Consider the following 16644-nt stretch of genomic DNA (forward strand, 5'->3'; position numbering starts at 1 on the left):
TACCTCAAGCGAATAACTCTGGATAGGACTCCTTCATCTGACTCTCAAGTTCCCAAGTTACATTGCCACCTGCTGGTCCTCCCCAAGCTACCTTTACCAAAGCAATCTCTTTACCCCGCAACTGCTTCAACTCTCGATCCTCAATCCTCATAGGTGATGTTTCAACAGTCAGGTTATCTCTCACCTGGACATCATCTACTTGGACCACATGCGACGGATCATGAATGTATCTCCTCAACTGAGACACATGAAAAACTTCATGCAAATTCGCAAGTGACGGCGGTAAAGCGATACGATAGGCTACCTCCCTTATCCTCTCCAAAATCTGATAAGGACCAATAAATCGAGGTGTCAACTTCTTCGACTTTAAAGCTCGACCAACCCCAGTTACCGGAGTAACACGAAGAAACACATGATCTCTCTCTTGAAACTCAAGTGACTTCCTCCTCTTGTCGTGATAACTCTTCTGACGACTCTGGGCAATCCTCATCTTCTCCTGAATCATCTTAATCTTTTCCGTAGTTTGTTGAACAATCTCCGGTCCAACTACAGTACTCTCACCGGACTCATACCAACATAAAGGCGTCCGACATCTCCTACCATACAAAGCTTCAAACGGTGCCATACCAATGCTCGAATGAAAACTATTGTTGTAGGTAAACTCAATCAAAGGTAAATAACAATCCCAAGCACCTCCTTTTTCCAAAACACAAGCCCTCAAAAGATCCTCCAGTGATTGAATCGTCCTCTCAGTCTGACCATCAGTTTGCGGATGATATGCAGAACTCAATCTCAGCTTAGTTCCCAAAGCCCTCTGCAAACCTTCCCAGAACTTCGATGTAAATCTAGGATCTCTGTCCGAAACAATACTCGACGGAATACCATGCAAACTTACAATTTTCTCAATATACAACTCGGCTAATCTCTCTAACGGATAATCCATTCTGATCGGAATGAAATGAGCCGATTTTGTCAATCTGTCAACAATCACCCAAATAGCTTCAAAATTCTTACTTGTCCTCGGTAAACCAGAAACAAAATCCATACTGATACTATCCCACTTCCACTCTGGAATAGCCAACGGTTGCATTAGCCCAGACGGCTTCTGATGCTCAATCTTTGACTTCTGACAAGTCAAACAAGAATAAACAAAACTCGCAATTTCTCTTTTCATTCCCGGCCACCAAAATAACTTTTTCAAATCATGGTACATCTTCGTAGCCCCAGGATGAATACTCAAGCCACTACGATGTCCTTCCTCAAGAATACTCTTCTTAAGTTCGGTAACATCCGGAATACACACCCGATTACCAAATTTCAAAACACCATTCTCATCAACTCTGAATTCACCACCTTGACCTTGATTCACTAGAGTCAACTTATCAACCAAAAGCACATCGGATTTCTGACCCTCTCTAATATCATCCAGAATACCACTCGTTAACTTCAACATTCCCAATTTAACACTATTGTGAGTATTCTCACACACCAAACTCAAGTCTCTAAACTGCTCAATTAAATCCAATTCCTTAACCATTAACATAGACATATGCAATGATTTCCGACTCAATGCATCAGCCACTACGTTTGCTTTACCCGGATGGTAATTCAAACCAAAGTCATAATCCTTCAGAAACTCTAACCATCTCCTCTGTCTCATATTCAGCTCTTTCTGATCAAACAAATACTTTAAACTTTTATGGTCACTGAAAACCTCGAATCTTGACCCGTACAAGTAATGCCTCCATAACTTCAGAACAAATACCACAGCTGCCAACTCTAAATCGTGTGTCGGATAGTTCCTCTCATGAACCCTCAGTTGTCTCGAAGCATAAGCTACAACCTGCTTATTCTGCATCAAAACACCACCCAAACCCAACAATGAAGCATCACAGTAAACCTCAAATGGTTCTGACGAACTCGGTAATATCAGGATAGGAGCAGTAGTCAACCTTCTCTTTAACTCTTGGAAACCTTCTTCACATTTTGAGTCCCAAACAAACGCTTGCCCCTTTCTAGTCAACATCGTCAACGGTAACACCAACTTAGAAAATCCCTTAATGAATTTCCTATAATAACCTGCAAGTCCAAGAAAACTCCTTATCTCAGAAACTGACTTCGGAGCTTCCCACTTAGATACCGCTTCTATCTTAGAAGGATCAACAACGACACCACCTCTTGAAATCACATGACCAAGAAAACTAACCTCTTCTAACCAAAATTCACACTTGGACAGTTTAGCAAATAACTTCTTTTCTCGTAGAACTCTTAAAACCATTCTCAAATGCTCAGCATGCTCTTCTTCAGAGTTCGAATACACCAAAATATCGTCAATAAACACCACAACAAACTGGTCTAGATACGGATGGAAAATCCTATTCATATACTCCATAAATACTCCAGGCGCATTAGTCACACCAAAAGGCATTACAGAATACTCATAATGTCCATACCTTGTTCTGAAAGCAGTCTTCTGAATATCCTCAGTTTTCACACGTATCTGATGATATCCCGACCTCAAATCTATTTTACTGAACACACTCGCACCAACCAACTGATCCATCAAATCATCAATCCTCGGCAAAGGATACCGATTCTTAATCGTCACTTTATTCAGTTGCCTGTAGTCCACACACAACCTCATAGTACCTTCTTTCTTCTTAACCAATAACACTGGTGCACCCCATGGCGACACACTCGGACGAATAAATTTCTTATCCAACAGATCTTCCAACTGATTCTTCAATTCAGTTAACTCAACAGCAGACATACGGTACGGAGCCATCGATATCGGCCTAGTACCAGGTACCAAATCAATCGAGAACTCAACTTCACGCTCTGGTGGTAATTCATTCACTTCTTCCGGAAACACATCAGGAAAATCACACACCACGGCTAGATCGCAAATCACCAGTTTATCTTTAGCCTCCAAAGTCGCTAACAGCATAAACAACTCTGCCCCATATGCTACTGCTTCATTCACCTGCCTTGCAGATAGAAACAAACTCTTTCCTTCCTCAATCTCAGGAAAAATCACAGTCTTATCAAAACAGTTGATATAAACTCGGTTAAACATCAACCAGTTCATACCCAGGATAACATCAACCTGCACTAGTGGAAGACACACTAGGTCCATCCCAAAGTCTCTACCAAAAATACTCAAAGGACAATTTAAACAAACTGAAGTAGTAGTCACTGAACCCTTCGCAGGAGTATCAATCACCATACTTCCATGCATCTCAGATATCTCTAATTTAAGTTTCACAGCACAATCCAAAGATATAAAGGAATGAGTCGCACCTGTGTCAATAATAGCTACAAGAGGAAAGCCATTAATATAACACGTACCTCGGATCAAACGATCATCTACAAAAGTCTCAGAACCCGATAAAGCGAAGACCTTGCCTCCCGACTGGTTCTCTTTCTTCGGCTTAGGACACTGTGGACTGATATGACCCACTTCTCCACAGTTGAAACAAGTCACAGTCTTCAACCGGCACTCTGCAGCCAAGTGACCACCTTTGCCACACTTGAAACACTTCTTCTCAGCACTGGTACACTCATGGAAACGATGTCCAGCCTGACCACATCTGTAACACTTAGCAGGGGCACTGGAGTCTCCCCCACTAGGCCTCTTCATCCCACTCTGTCGCTGGAAACCTTTGCCAGCTGCATACGGTTTCCCACGATCATTCTGATTCTTGCCTTTCCTATCAACCCTTTGCTGATAGCCCTCTGCTCTAGCCTTGGTATCCTGTTCAAAAATCCTGCAACAGTCAACCAAATCGGAAAACACTCTAATCCGCTGATACCCAATAGCCTGCTTGTTCTCGGGACGTAACCCGTTCTCAAACTTCACACATTTCGAAAATTCCCCAGTAGCCTCGTTATAGGGAGTGTAATACTTCGACAGCTCTGTGAACTTAGCAGCATACTCAGTAACAGACCTGTTACCCTGCTTCAATTCTAAGAACTCTATCTCTTTCTTTCCTCTGACATCTTCTGGAAAGTACTTCCTCAGGAATCTCTCTCTGAACACAGCCCAAGTGATCTCAGCATTCCCAGCAGATTCCAACTCAGTGCGGGTAGCAACCCACCAATCATCTGCTTCCTCTGACAGCGTATGCGTACCGAACCTGACCTTCTGGTTATCGGCACACTCAGTCACTCGGAAGATCCTCTTGATCTCCTTCAACCACTTCTGAGCACCATCTGGATCGTATGCCCCCTTGAACATTGGAGGATTGTTCTTCTGGAACTCACTCAGTTGACGAGCAGCTCCCAGTCCCACAACATTCGGATTTCCTCCAAGTACTCCAGCTAGCATACCCAGAGCCTCAGCAATCGCATCATCATCTCTACCTCTTCCAGCCATCCTCTAATCTGAAAAACCCAATCAAGCTAAAACAATAAGTACTTATAGGGTTACACAACACCTATCACGTACAGGGGAAACAGAATAATTACGACTCGACTCGACCGACTATGCTCTGATACCACTAATGTAACACCCTTCTAAAATACCCCAACAATGAATTAAAATAACAAAACATAAATCAGAGTAAATATGCAGTCCAAGGGTGTCACACTTGACACTTCACACCATGTTCCAAAATATCCTGTCATGCTCATTTATTTAATCAAAATAAAACATTTGCATAATACGCAACGGATACAAACTAACAACATTCAAACCATGTGATACATTACATGTAAAGTTGTTCAACAACCAAATGAAAACATAGTAAAACATCCCATCCCGATGTTACATCTACCAGAGCATGACCCACTAAGGAACTACACTAGACTCCAAGGACTAGCTTCTACTCAATCACTGCTCGTTACCTGAAAAATAGTTGTAAGGGTGAGTTCCTCAATCGATATAATAAGCATTATAAAATATCATGTAATGCTAAGTAAGTTAACACATATCATCACCCTAATCAGATCACACATATTCAGCAACGGCAATATCAACTCATAATCATCATCATCACCATACTCAAACTCAACCCAATCATAAAACACACGTATAATATTGGAATACATCCATTCATATTATACGCCATACATACATATATTATGCAATGAGACTCCATGCATGCGGTACCGACTATTCGTGAACATATAGTTCAACCTCACCGATCAAATCCAGATACGGCTACCAAGCTCACTAGTCCCACTCATTTGAGACCTAGTGACTCACTCACTAATTCCTCACCATGGGAATTAGCTACCACCCCAAGGGCTATGATATGCACGCTAATCACCTAGCATGCAAACATCAACAATCGTCCACAATGGACATATGCTCACACTCTAAGCCATAACAGTCCATTCATAATTTCATACATGACAGATACATTCACAACATTATGCATATCATCATACATCATCAACATATTCACCACATAATCATATCATGTCATACCACATAGTCAATCACAGCATTAGCACACTCTACTAATACCTATACTACTCAAAACAACGGGAAATGATCCCTACTCTATCATACATCAGCTAAATTACATTACTCAGCTGAACAACCAAAAACTGCACAACAACAGCACAGAAAAATCACAATGCTGCCCATACGCGTATTGCCTAGTCCCATACGCGTATGGCCCAAATCTCAGCCAATCCCATACGCGTACCACCTATCTCATACGCGTATGCTACGCGTACCACTTCCCCATACGCGTACCAACAGAGACCAAACCACGTTCAAAACATCATCTTCCTCATCCATACGCGTATTGCCTAGTGCCATACGCGTACCAGACCATCTCATACGCGTATTGCCTAGTGCCATACGCGTATGACCAGATTTCCAGATCTGCTATGGTCTTCTCTGCTACGAGATCTACCAATTCCAACCTCCTACAATCCAATTTTTCACAGTAATCGTTCATATCATCTAACACGAATCATACCCGATTCAATTTCACCAATTCTAACATTTTTACATCTAATTCCTACGAATTCCTCTCAATCATAATCCAATTTCGTTCATCCAAAAGTTCACAATTTCATCATGCATCATTCCGAATAGAGTCAAATCAATGGTCTATCACTACCCACTACATGTTATCCCATAATACCCATTAATCGACGATAAACCCCCCTTACCTGAGTTAATCCGACGAATCTTTAAGCTTCAAGCTCTTCCTCTCTTCAACCCTTGTTCTCTGGCTCTTAGCCCTTTTCCACTTTTCTGTCTCTTTTTCTTTTCACGTGGAAAATAAACCTTTTTACTAAATGGGACCTTTTCTAAATTCCAACTTTTATTCCAATAAAATAATAATCCAATAATAATAATTCCAATTATTTAATTAAATTAATAAATATATTATTAACTTAAATTAAATAATTATCTTGTTTTATTGGGGTGTTACAATATGCAGCTTGCAAAGGTTTCCAGAGACAGAGTGGGATGAGGAGACCTAGTGGGGGAGACTCCAGTGCCCCTGCTAAGTGTTACAGATGTGGTCAGGCTGGACATCGTTTCCATGAGTGTACCAGTACTGAGAAGAAGTGTTTCAAGTGTGGCAAAGGTGGTCACTTGGCTGCAGAGTGCCGGTTGAAGATTATGACTTGTTTCAACTGTGGAGAGGTGGGTCATATCAGTCCGCAGTGTCCTAAGCCGAAGAAAGAGAACCAGTCGGGAGGCAAGGTCTTTGCTTTATCGGGTTCTGAGACTTCTGCAGATGATCGTTTGATCTGAGGTACGTGTTATATTAATGGCTTTCCTCTTGTAGCTATTATTGACACAGGTGCGACTCATTCCTTTATATCTTTGGATTGTGCTGTGAAACTTAAATTAGAGATATCTGAGATGCATGGTAGTATGGTGATTGATACTCCTACGAAGGGTTCAGTGACTACTACTTTTGTTTGTTTAAATTGTCCTTTGAGTATTTTTGGTAGAGACTTTGGGATGGACCTCGTGTGTCTTCCACTAGTGCAGATTGATGTTATCTTGGGTATGAACTGGTTGGTGTTTAATCGAGTTTATATCAACTGTTTTGATAAGACTGTGATCTTTCCTGAAATTGAGGAAGGAAAGAGTTTGTTTCTATCAGCAAGGCAGGTGAATGAGGCAGTAGCAGATGGGGCAGAGTTGTTTATGCTGTTAGCGACTTTGGAGGCTAAAGATAAACTGGTGATTTGCGATCTAGCCGTGGTGTGTGATTTTCCTGATGTGTTTCCCGAAGAAGTGAATGAATTACCGCCAGAGCGTGAAGTTGAGTTCTCGATTGATTTGGTACCTGGTACTAGGCCGATGTCGATGGCTCCGTACCGTATGTCTGCTGTTGAGTTAGCTGAATTGAAGAGTCAGCTGGAAGATCTGTTGGATAAAAAATTCATTCGTCCGAGTGTATCACCGTGGGGTGCACCAGTGTTATTGGTTAAGAAGAAAGAAGGTACTATGAGGTTGTGTGTGGACTATAGGCAACTGAATAAAGTGACGATCAAGAATCGGTATCCTTTGCCGAGGATTGATGATTTGATGGATCAGTTGGTTGGTGCGAGTGTGTTCAGCAAAATAGATTTGAGATCGGGGTATCATCAGATACGTGTGAAAACTGAGGATATTCAGAAGACTGCTTTCAGAACAAGGTATAGACATTACGAGTATTCTGTAATGCCTTTTGGTGTGACTAATGCGCCTGGGGTATTTATGGAGTATATGAATAGGATTTTCCATCCGTACCTAGACAAGTTTGTTGTGGTGTTTATTGACGATATTTTGGTGTATTCGAAATCTGAAGAAGAGCATGCTGAACATTTGAGAATGGTTTTAGGAGTTCTACGAGAAAAGAAGTTATTTGCTAAACTGTCCAAGTGTGAATTTTGGTTAGAAGAGGTTAGTTTTCTTGGTCATGTGGTTTCAAGAGGTGGTGTTGCTGTTGACCCTTCTAAGATAGAAGGGGTATCTAAGTGGGAAGCTCCGAAGTCAGTTTCTGAGATAAGGAGTTTTCTTGGACTTGCAGGGTATTATAGGAAATTCATTGAGGGATTTTCTAAGTTGGCGTTACCGTTGACGATGTTGACTAGAAAGGGGCAAGCGTTTGTTTGGGACTCAAAATGTGAAGAAGGTTTCCAAGAGTTAAAGAGAAGGTTAACTACTGCTTCTATTCTGATATTACCAAGTCCATCGGAACCATTTGAGGCTTACTGTGATGCTTCGTTGTTGGGTTTGGGTGGTGTTTTGATGCAGAATAAGCAGGTTGTAGCTTATGCTTCGAGACAACTGAAGGTTCATGAGAGGAACTATCCGACGCACGATTTAGAGTTGGCAGCTGTGGTATTTGTTCTGAAGTTATGGAGGCATTACTTGTACGGGTTAAGATTTGAGGTTTTCAGTGACCATAAAAGTTTAAAGTATTTGTTTGATCAGAAAGAGCTGAATATGAGACAGAGGAGATGGTTAGAGTTTCTGAAGGATTATGACTTTGGTTTGAATTACCATCCGGGTAAAGCAAACGTAGTGGCTGATGCATTGAGTCGGAAATCATTGCATATGTCTATGTTAATGGTTAAGGAATTGGATTTAATTGAGCAGTTTAGAGACTTGAGTTTGGTGTGTGAGAGTACTCACAATAGTGTTAAATTGGGAATGTTGAAGTTAACGAGTAGTATTCTGGATGAGATTAGAGAGGGTTAGAAATCCGATGTGCTTTTGATGGATAAGTTGACTCTAGTAAATCAAGGTCAAGGTGGTGAATTCAGAGTTGATGAGAATGGTGTTTTGAAATTTGGTAATCGGGTGTGTATTCCGGATGTTACCGAACTTAAGAAGAGTATTCTTGAGGAAGGACATCGTAGTGGCCTGAGTATTCATCTTGGGGCTACGAAGATGTATCATGATTTGAAAAAGTTATTTTGGTGGCCGGGAATGAAAAGAGAAATTGCGAGTTTTGTTTATTCCTGTTTGACTTGTCAGAAGTCAAAGATTGAGCATCAGAAGCCGTCTGGGCTAATGCAACCGTTGGCTATTCCAGAGTGGAAGTGGGATAGTATCAGTATGGATTTTGTTTCTGGTTTACCGAGGACAATTAAGAATTTTGAAGCTATTTGGGTGATTGTTGATAGATTGACAAAATCGGCTCATTTCATTCCGATCAGAATGGATTATCCGTTAGAGAGATTAGCTGAGTTGTATATTGAGAAAATTGTAAGTTTGCATGGTATTCCGTCGAGTATTGTTTCGGACAGAGATCCTAGATTTACATCGAAGTTCTGGGAAGGTTTGCAGAGGGCTTTGGGAACTAAGCTGAGGTTGAGTTCTGCATATCATCCGCAGACTGATGGTCAGACTGAGAGGACGATTCAGTCACTGGAGGATCTTTTGAGGGCTTGTGTTTTGGAAAAGGGAGGTGCTTGGGATTGTTATTTACCTTTGATTGAGTTTACCTACAACAATAGTTTTCATTCGAGCATTGGTATGGCACCGTTTGAAGCTTTGTATGGTAGGAGATGTCGGACACCTTTATGTTGGTATGAGTCCGGTGAGAGTGTTGTGGTTGGACCGGAGATTGTGCAACAAACTACGGAAAAGATTAAGATGATTCAGGAGAAGATGAGGATTGCTCAGAGTCGTCAGAAGAGTTATCACGACAAGAGGAGGAAGTCACTTGAGTTTCAAGAGGGAGATCATGTGTTTCTTCGTGTTACTCCGATAACTGGGGTTGGTCGAGCTTTGAAGTCGAAAAAGTTGACACCTCGATTTATTGGTCCTTATCAGATTTTGGAGAGGATAGGGGAGGTAGCCTATCGTATCGCTTTACCGCCGTCACTTGCGAATTTGCATGAAGTTTTTCATGTGTCTCAGTTGAGGAGGTACATTCCTGATCCGTCGCATGTGGTCCAAGTAGATGATGTACAGGTGAGAGATAACCTGACTGTTGAAACATCACCTATGAGGATCGAGGATCGAGAGTTGAAGCAGTTGCGGGGTAAAGAGATTGCTTTGGTAAAGGTAGCTTGGGGAGGACCAGCAGGTGGCAATGTGACTTGGGAACTTGAGAGTCAGATGAAGGAGTCTTATCCAGAGTTATTCGCTTGAGGTATGTTTTCGAGGACGAAAACTCTTTTAGTGGGGGAGAGTTGTAACACCCCGATAAAATATGATAATTATTTAAATTAAGTTAATAGTATATTTATTAATTTAATTAAATAATTGGATTATTATTGGAATATTATTTGGAATTATTATTATTGGAATAATAAGTTGGAATATATATAAAGAGTTCCATTTGGTAAAAAGGGTTTTTTCACGTGAAAACCAGAGAAGCGACAGAAAGTGAGAAAATGGCAAGGAGGAAGAACAAGAGAACGAGGGTTGAAGAAGGGAAAAGCTTGAAGCTAAAGGATTTGCCAGATTAACTCAGGTAAGGGGGGTTTATCGTCGTTTAATGGGTATTATGGGTTAACATGTAATGGGTAGTAATAAGCCATTGAATTGACCCTAATTGGGATGATGAGTGCTGAAAAATTGTGATGAATAAGTTATGTTAAAGCTGTAATTGAATCTATAATTGGGTGAGTTGTGATTTTCGGAACGTGTAGCTTTTTACGGAATTGGAATCGGAGGTCCGGAAGTCCTCCAACGGCGGAAAATGCGGAGAATTCTGCATTCTGCTTCGTGTTAGCGCAGGAACAGCTTTCTGTCTTGCGTTAACCGGTTAACCCAGGGTGTTAACCGGTTAACACTGTTATGAATTGTGAAATATTGCTGTCTGTCTTGCGTTAACCGGTTAACCCAGGGTGTTAACCGGTTAACACTGCTAAAATGTGCCAGGAAGCGTGTTCTGTGTTGCGTTAACCGGTTAACCCAGGGCGTTAACCGGTTAACACTGTTGGAAAAGTGGAAATTTGATATTTAAATATTGTGGACATATTTGATGATTGGCATATATTGGTGTATGATATAGTAGGGATCATTTCCCGTTGTTTTGAGCAGTGTAGGTATTAGTAGAGTGTGCTAATACTGTGATTGATTATGTGGCATGACATAATATGATTCTGTGATAATTGTATTGATGATGTATGTTGGTATGCCTAATACTATGAATATATCTATTATGTATGCTATTGTGAATGGACTGTTTATGGCTTAGAGTGTGAGCATATGTCCATTGTGGATTGTTGATGGTTGCATGCTAGGTGATTTAGCGTGCATAATATGACCTTTATGGTGGTAGCTAATTCCCATGGTGAGGAATTAGTGATGAGTTATTGTGGATTGTTGTTGATGTTTGCATGCTAGGTGATTTAGCGTGCATAGCATAGCCCTTGGGGTGGTAGCTAATTCCCATGGTGAGGAATTAGTGATGTGAGTCACTAGGTCTCAAATGAGTGGGACTAGTGAGCTTGGTAGCCGTATCTGGATTTGATCGGTGAGGTTGAACTATATGTTCACGAATAGTCGGTACCGCATGCATGGAGTCTCATTGCATAATGTATGTATGGCGTATAATATGAATGGATGTATTCCAATATTATACGTGTGTTTTGTGGTTGTGTTGAGTATGAGTATGAGTATGAGTATGAATATGAGTTGATGTTGCCGTTGCTGAATGTGTGTTATGATTAGGGTGATGAAATGTGTTGATTTACTTAACATTACATGATATTTTATAATGCTTATTATATCGATTGAGGAACTCACCCTTACAACTATGTTTTCAGGTAACGAGCAGTGATTGAGTAGAAGCTAATGCTTGGAGTCTAGTGTAGTTCCTTAGTGGGTCATGCTCTGGTAGATGTAACATCGGGGCGGGGTGTTTTACCTTGTTTCATTTGTTGGTTGTTGAACAAGTTTTACATGTAATGTGTTACATGGTTTGCATGATTGATTAGATCTCTATCCGCTGCGTATTGTGCAATGTTTTATTTTGATTAATAAATGAGCATGACGAATTATTATGGTGAATGGTGTGAAGTGTCAAGTGTGACACCCTTATATTGCATATCTACTCTGATTTATATTTTGTTGAATTAATTATTATTGGGGTATTTTAGAAGGTTGTTACACCACACACCTCTTCCAAATGGAAAAGAATCAATATCAATCTCAACAATGTTATGGGGTAGGAGATTTAAATCTCAACTAGCGATGACTCATGTCTAATCATTTTATGGAAAGGTTTTAAACATGTAAAAGCCAAAGTGGCAAAAGGGTTTGAATTAAGTTTATATTTTTTAGGTCTTATGAAAAGATCTTTGAATATGCTTAATTGTTTTGAAGCATTTGATTAAGAAATAAAAGGAGAAACAATGACCTAAGTCAAAGTTTATTATGAAAGTGGTTATAAGAATGAGAGAGAGATATAATCCTAAGGTTTAAATTGAGGGGAACCTAAGATTGTATCTAGAAGTTTTTGGATTAAGGGGAAGCAAAGTTGTATAAAATGCGGATGAACAGACATATGCAAAATGACAAAAATGTCATGATTCCTTTCCCTTGGATATAAATAATAACAAGGTTGAACGTGCATTAACATTAAGGAATAAAATATGTCTAAATACAATGGCAATCACAAGGTATGGATGACAATATTAAACATAGTTTTTTAGGCATTGAGATAAGCATAAACAAGACATGACGAAGTTTCACACAACATCACAAGACACAACATATTGATGGTGAAGACAAAATCATACTTGACATGGTAAAAGCATTCATTGGTACATGGTAAACACAACATGAATCAATTTAGGTCAAACATCCATCACATTATAAGCCTTCACAAAATAAACATTAGACTTGAATCAAAGTTCATGATAAGACCAAACTTAAGTGGAAACCTAATCACCTCCTAACTATTCATTCAAACATGTTTTCAAGGTGAATCAATTGAGACATGATATGAAAATAATCAAGTTTAAACATGTTAAGTACAACAATCAACACTTGAAAGAGTGTGCTATGATCATACAAATATTCAACAACAAGGTAAAACAAAAGATAAACCAAAGAGATTGATTAGGATCCTTAAAAACGCCTAAAAACACATGTTTTCTATCCAATAAAAAGTGGTAAAATAAATAATATTTTTTGAATTTTTTTTGTATCATCATAAAATAGACATTCTTATGAACACATGGCAAAAAGAATGGGTCAAAAAGTTTAAGGGATCATGAAGTTATGGATTTTTGAAGTTATGAAGAAAATTGAACATTTAACAAATGAGAAAAAATAAACATTATGCTGGCCAAGTTCGAACCCACGTGCTTGGGGTTCCATGGACTTTTTCCAATTCCAACTCAACATCACCTTCATCCTCTCTCTCTCATTTTCGTTTTATTTTTCCCACTATTTTTCCAATCTTCCATCAATCATATCTCTCTCATTTCTCAACCATTTTTCATGAAATAAAGATCAAAATCGCATAGAAAAATGCAAGGAACACAATGGTACCATAGTTTTTGGCTAAACCTCAAAGATGGAGATGCACGAAGGCAAAAACCAGAACTGAACTTTAGGTTTCATTCAACATAATTTCACATAAACAACAATATAAATGACATGTAAGCTAATGATCCTTCTTAACACAATAAATGCTACATATTTGCTTCAGAAATCAAAATGAAATGACATATGTATGATAAGTTTCAAAGTGCAAGAATATACCTATTGGAGTAAGGTCCAATGCCTCTTAAACACTACTTCCATCTACTGTTTGATGCCTCTCCTAATGCTTATGAGTTCCCAGAAGATGATTGGAACCTTTGGTTTGCAGAATGCACAAGCCAAATGAGAGAATGGAGGTTAAGGTTGAAAAGCTCTCAAGAATGGAGTTTTCTTTAGAAAGCTTGGTGTGTGGATAGATGAGGCTTTGTCCTCTATTTATAGGGATCCTTGAGGGTTCAAGAAGCCTCAAATATCATAAAATAATCATGGCTTGTACTGGTTTACTTGCTTGGTTGGTTCTTGCACAAAACACCAAGTGGGAAGCATGGCAAAAGCATGGGGGGCTTGGAGTGTTTTATTGAGCTTTGTCTGAAGTGTAGGAGTGTACTTGATGTTTAGAGTTGGTATGTATCAGAGCCAAAGCCATTTGGGAGCTCAATGGTACTTAATGTTGGGTTAAATCCACTTTACATAAATGGAAGTGTAACCTTTATGCCAAAAATAGAATGATTCATTGTGTAATGGCTTGGTAGCTTGGATAATGGCTCAAAAGTGTGTGTGATCTTCTGATTAGAGTGAGATTTAGAAGCAAGAAGTACATGTACTTGTGGATTTGTTTGGATTTGTAGTGTACTTTGGCTTAGAATTTGACTTATGAACCATTCCATGAGGTTGTCTTCCCAAATTCGATTCTCTTAGTTCGAGCATGGGAATTTATTGATCTTGGACATTTTGGAAAGATAGAATCATGATCTATAACTTTCATGTTGATAACGTTTATTGAATCAGTTGGGATCTGGGTGAAAAATGGCATAAAGTTGGTCACTTGACTAGGTCAACATGCTGAAAATTTCACTAAGTGTTTTACCAGTTGACAAACAAATGAATCATCCACTTCATGACCCGATATCTCCTTATTCGTGCATTTTTGAGGTTTTATCACCTAGGAAAAAGTTGAAGTATGAAGCAAGGTCTTTAATATGATCGTTGGAGCAAAGAAAATGGTGGCTTGGATCATAAGTTATGGCCTTGGAAAGTTGGGTACTTGGACATGTTTTTTAGGGACTTAGTAAAAATTTCAAATTCTCCATCTTTGCCCTTTTTGCAAGTAACCTTGATTTTCTTGACTAAACTTGATCAAATGACTTCAATGATCATATTTTCATAATCCTTGACTTGAAAAGTCCATAGTTGACCAAAAATCTTAAAAGTCAAACTTTGACTTTAAGCATTTGTTGACTTTTTCATCAGTTGTGTTCAAACTTTCACCTGCTTATGAACCTAACCTCTTGAGCCATATGAATTATATGAATGGGTTATGAGTAAACATTTTAATACCTTGGATCATGCCTCAAGCCATAGAATCATGCTTTGGTCAAAGAGCCAACATCAAGCTGACTTTGGCCAAAACCCTAATTTTGAGTGTCAGATGAATTATGGCTTGATGAACTTGAGATGAAATAATCTTGAAATCGATTCTTATTCATGGAAGTTACTTGATTACTTGGTAAGAATGAGGAGTTTGAAATGTTAAAACTCATGCCAAGTCTTGATTGATCAATCTTTGAAAGCTCTTGGTGCAAAACCCTAGCTTAAGACAAACAAAGTAGAAAATCTTTTTGTATTCTTAATAGGTTAGTAGTACAAAAATGCTAGATGTCATGCAAATTATACAAATGATGGTGGCATCTAAGGGTTGAAAATTAGGGTATGACACCCTACAACTCAAACCCTAATTCATCTGACCATGATTCTTGATGAAACTTGTGGTTCAAGAAACCTAATTTGAGGGTTCCTTGACCATTGAGCTTGATCATTTTTGGCCATCCAATAACCCTACCATTCATACAACATCATTTCATTTCCATTACAATCCAAATCAACCCTTTAAGCATCCATTCAATCCATATTACAAGTAGTTGGTTCACACTTGATTTTCCAACTTTCCATGACTTGATCCACCCACCAATTTGACCTAAAATAATTCCACAAAGGCCCAAACTTCATTTCCTATCATGATTTAATCATTTTAGGTCAAAACATCCATCATTGTGGCTTGAAAAGTAAGAAATCACAAAAACCCTAAAACTAGGTCATATAGGTTGGTCACCTTTTGGCAAGAATGGCCTATGAGAAGTTCCAAAGACCATAACTTCTTAATTTTTCAGTACTTTTGGATTCCACTTCGAGATACATGTCCTAAATAACTCCCTCTCTAAATTTGTTTCAAGTTCCAAGACCTAATTCATTGAGTAAGGGGTTCAATTTTGTGATTGGCCAAGTTGGTCCAACATGTCTACCATGCCCTAAAATCATGTCACGACCACTACTTTGACATGTTTCCATTTCCAAACAACAAGCCCTTTAAACATGGTTATTTTTGCATTCAATAAAGTTCATAGAAAAGAACAAATGTCCCAAAATTGAACCAAAGTGCACAAGCCAATTTCATTTGGCCTTGCTTCAAAGTTGGTTTTTTGTCTTGGTGCACAAGCCAAATACACACCAGTCAGAATGTGCAAATCAACATTTCCAGCTCTCAAACTCATTTATCTTGGTCCCATATATACACAAACACATAACAAATGTTATTGAGCCATGAATCAAGTTCAGTATGCATGCCAAATCCCCTCCAAGCCAAGAACCCGACCTCATGTGCAAGAAATCACTTTTTGCCCAAAATGGCAAAAAGTAGATTCTTTAGCAGGGTGTTTCAAGGCCTTTGGTTGCTCAAAATCTATGCTAGGGACCAAGATCAACTTTCCTTCAGTCCAAACAAGCCTAAAAGATAGTTGTTGCATTGTTCCCGGAGTCAACTCCAACCAACCTCTCACTCACATGTGATTTTTGTCCAAACCTATAAGTTTTCTCCCTAAAACCATCCAGACACCTTCCCTATAAATAGGTGAAGGTGTCCCAATGCCCAAACACGCTGAAAAAGGCCCCCGTCACACTTTGGACATTTGAGATGAATCACCATTAACAGACCATCAGATTTTTGATTT

The sequence above is a fragment of the Lathyrus oleraceus genome, chromosome 4, assembly GCF_024323335.1.
Source record: "Lathyrus oleraceus cultivar Zhongwan6 chromosome 4, CAAS_Psat_ZW6_1.0, whole genome shotgun sequence".
NCBI classification, from domain to species: Eukaryota; Viridiplantae; Streptophyta; class Magnoliopsida; order Fabales; family Fabaceae; genus Lathyrus; species Lathyrus oleraceus.